This window comes from Ursus maritimus, unplaced genomic scaffold, assembly GCF_017311325.1.
Source record: "Ursus maritimus isolate PB19 unplaced genomic scaffold, ASM1731132v1 scaffold_5, whole genome shotgun sequence".
Lineage (NCBI taxonomy): Eukaryota > Metazoa > Chordata > Mammalia > Carnivora > Ursidae > Ursus > Ursus maritimus.
In genome coordinates this window covers 46,998,949-47,003,449 of record NW_024426663.1, presented here as the reverse complement: position 1 = coordinate 47,003,449, position 4,501 = coordinate 46,998,949, and positions in this window count along the sequence as shown.

The window sequence follows — 4,501 nt, the reverse complement described above, 5'->3', positions numbered from 1 at the left end:
GTAAGCTACACATAGAAAACACAGGTAGAAGCTACCAGTCTCCCTGAGATGCAGATACATAGCTGAGAGTTGGGGAGAACAAGAGAGCTAAAGAAGCATAAGTAGTATTTTCTATGTGAGAGAAAAAATAACCCCTATCCTATACCGTAGACTGAAACTAGTTATTGCACTTTACAAGGCTGTTTATGTGGCTGGCAAATAAATGTCCACTATTTACAGCTCCTTGCTCAGAAATATTAAAATTACTTTTAAGGAAAAATATTTTCTTAACTAAATCAGTTTTTTAGTAAGGATTTGGAATCTGTTAATATCATGCAGAAGATATCACTCAAAATAAACCAAAAAACCCACTAAATTAAAAATCATTCCCATATTCAATTTTAATTGTAACTCCCGCAGCTCTGTTGGAGATATAGTAAAAACTGAAAATGTCAGATAGAAGAAATTACCAGAGCAAAATTTTGGTTCTCATAATTATTGAAGGAATGATTCATTCTGATTAGTTGAATTTTTCAGATGGGTGAGTTTATACCTTTTTAATCCCAGTTCATTTTTTTAAATTGAGCCTGATTTCATCAGGGAATCCCCCTCCAGGGGCTAAAACCTGTGTTATAGGTTAGCTTTACTCCATGGACATCTTTTTAAAAAACACTTTCACACTGGGGCATCTGGGTGGCTCAGTCAGTTAAGCGTCTGACTCTTGGTTTTGCAGTCGTGAGATCAAGCCCCGCATCAGGCACAATGCTCTGCACTCTTTCCCTTCCCCTCTGCTTTCCCCCACCCTGCTCGTGCTTTCTCTGTCTCTCTAAAATAAATACATAAAATCTTTAAAAAATAAAGAATAAAAACACTTTGACAGATTTGATTGAACAGTGATTTGTATTTTTTCCACCTCTTCCACTAGATTATAATCTCATAAAGATCAGAGATCATGTCTTTTTTATTCAAAAATTTAGCACCAGGCTCTCAAACAGTACCAGGCAAATGTAGGCATTTAGTCAATATTTGTTGTATTCATGTGGGGAGTATTACGGAATCCATTGGAATACCTTAACACTTCACTGTGGACTTACATTTTGAACGTTTCAAATCACATTTTAGGAACTTGGTCCCTTACCTGAGAACTCTATGATTTCTATTCATTCCTTTATTTCCTTTTTCTGTCTAATGAATCAAGATTGTGGCATCAATATGTTACTTGATCGAATGAAATCTAAATCTTAAGACCTAGATGTGACTCCCAGGTTAACCACCTACAAGCCAGGTGGCTTGGTGTAAGTCACTGTGCACACACCTCACTGGTATTTCTCTGTGTGTCCAAATTTCTTCTTCTTATAAGGTCACCAGTCAGTTTGGGTCAGGGCCCAACCCTAATGGCCTTATTTTAATGTAATCATCTCTTTAAAGGACCTACCTCCAAATACAGTCACATTCGGAGGTACTGGGTGTTAAGGCTTCAAAATATGAATTGTGGAGAGACACAACTGAGACCATACCAGTTGAGTGTCTGAGCTGAGTTAATTACAGGTGCAGGTGATGTGGTCTCTACAGTGTGTGGTATTTAAGGGCATGGGCTTTGGAGTTTGACTGCCTTTATTTGCAATGACAGTTATCAGTTGCAAAGACTACTGCTTACAGGCTGTATGACCTTGGGAAAGTTACAGTATTTCACCAAACCTCAATTTCTTTACCTGTAAAAAAGAATGAAATATTTACCCTTTAGGTCTGTTGTTATACCTGTCAGTAAGTGCACAATAAATGCCAGCAAATATATTTCTTTGCAAATAGTTTTATAAAGATTTATAAATCAAAAAACACATAAATTATCTTATCCAAATTTTGCTTATAGATATAACAATTTTGTTCTTGCTTACTGTATGCACAAACACATATAAATATTTCACACATAAAATTTGCAGTATTCTTTCCCCAAAATTCCTTATACTAGCTACTTCAAAGTTAATTCACTGTGATTTTTTTCAAAGGACTGTAGCTCCATGAACTTGTTTCCTATAGTTAAAGTGAATCCTAGGAGACTTTGGAATGTATGAATTTCCAGGTGATGGGCAGTGTGGAGTCACGTAACAGAGGTTCCTGTAACATCAACCGTAGAGATGTTGTATTTAAGAACCAAATATAAACTAAAATGCAAAACTTAATCCAATTAAAAATTAGATATTGAGACATTCTTGTTTTCTTAATCCTAATCTAATAAAAGCAACAATTATATCTATAAATAGCAGGTTCTGTGATCCAGCAGTGCCCATCCCATCTTGTTCTTAGATAAAAAGAGATGTTTATCTCTATAGTTTCTTAGCTTTTGTAGACAAACAGAAAGGAATTCTCAGAGAGGGAGTGAAGTTAGCTGTGAACAGAGAAGTGCAAGATAAGAAGGTGTGTAAAGGCTATTTTCCAGTTAGTGTCTTTCAAAAAAGAGAATACAGACATGCTAAATTAATGGGGGAAAATATGAGAATTCTAGGAAAGGAAATTAAGAATTAAGAAAATAAGAAATAAATTATTTCATCTTCCAAGATCTGTTAGAACATACACTTTTGAGTCATGATCACAACACACTTCTTTTTGCTGTAGTCATTATAAGTATATGGGGTGTGTGTGTGTGTGTGTGTGTGTGTGCATTTGAGCATGCAAGAGAAGGTATTAGAAGAACAAACTACATTAGCAGTAGCACGCTGTCACTAGTTTACAGAACCGTAATGTCTGGATTCTCTCTGAAGCCCCTGTAAGAATCTGGGTTAGCCACATTGGGTGTACAAGGTGAGAAGGTGGCAAGGCTGGGATTACTTTCCTCACTCGTTCCTGCTCTGGGGTTCATTCATGGTACCATTTAGAGCAGGTAAGAAAAGGATAACACCTACTTTGCTACCTCACATCATTGCATAAACAAATCAAGAGAGCTAATAATGGCAGATCATTTTGAAAGATGTAGGTGATCTTTATCTATAATATAGTTATTTATTAAACTATTGTGATCATCAAGGGTATCTGTACATAGGAAAAGAGAAGATTTGATCAACAGTCTGATAACTTTGGATTTTGGAAATCAACCTCTATGTTCAGTAACTAAACTAAACTACAAAACCTTGTTTACTTTTATAGTTTTCTCATCTCTTCCTTCTGTGTCAATATCCTTGATGTGAATTCAGATTCTGGGTCACTTGATAAATGTTCTGAATTGTAAAGTTTGTACTTCTTACAATCTAGCTCCATTCTCAAAAAAAAAAAAAAAAAAAAAAAAAGGTTCTACATGTCTGATGAATAATTAAAAGAGCCAAAGAAAAAAGATGGAATTTGGAATTTAAGGAAAAGTACTCACACTCGCCGGCTTGTCTGGTTGTCAGGTCCTTGTGTCCTCCACTCCCACTGCCCGCTGGGAACCTGTCCCTAAGCGGCAGGGGGGTGGGGAAGCCAGCAGGGGTGTGTGGGCTTCTGGACCCCTAGGCCCTAGAACACGCAGCCCTTCCCAGACCCACAGCTCTGCATGTCAGTCCCCAGCACTTAAAAAAAAAGAAGAAGATGTGGTATGTATATACAATGGAATATTACTCAGCCATCAAAAAGAATGAATTCTTCCCATTTGCAATGACGTGAATGGAGCTAGCATGTATTATACTAAGTGAAATAAGGCAATCAGAGAAAGACAAATACCATATGATTTCACTCATGTGGAATTTAAGAAACAAAACAGATGAACATAGGGGAGGGGGTAAAAGAGAAAGAAGGAAGCAAATCATAAGAGACTCTTAAATATAGAGAATAAACTGAGGGTTATTAGAGGGGAGATAAACAGGGGTGGCTAAATGGGTGACGGCTATTATGCAGGGCACTTGTTGGGATGAGCGCTGGGTGTTGTATGTAAATGATGAATCACTAAATCTTACTCCTGACACTGATATAACATTATATGTTAACTAACTAGAATTCAAATAAAAACTTCAAACCAAAGAAAAAAAGGAAAGGCACTTGGACAGTGAGGAGACGATGAGAGAATGTGGAGATATGTTAAGGGCTCAGGAAGAGCTAAGGAAAAAACAGAAAATGGATAATTTACATTGGATACAATAAGATGTACAAGATCATTTCTCCTCAAGGGGCAACAGGTGTCAGTGAAGTCAGGAGTGGAGGTAGGGGCCAAAGGGGCTTACATGGTATCCCATATCTTTAATGCCTTTGTCATTTAACTCTGATTTCTCTGGTGCGAATATTGCTGACCCTGCTTTCCCTGACAGGCATTTGCCAATCTACATGCTTTAACCTTAAGTTGAAACTTTGCTTTAGGTGTCACTCTTGTTACCAGCAGCGTTTTCATCCAACCACGGTGTTCCTGTCAGTAGGACATTTTCACTCATGTGACTGGAAGAGATGGTCATGCAACATTGTAAAATAACAATAAAGAAGAAACAGTTTTCAAAACCACACACAAAAAGCACTCTGATAACCCAAACCCCAATTTTCTAAAATCTCAATCCTATTCATTTGA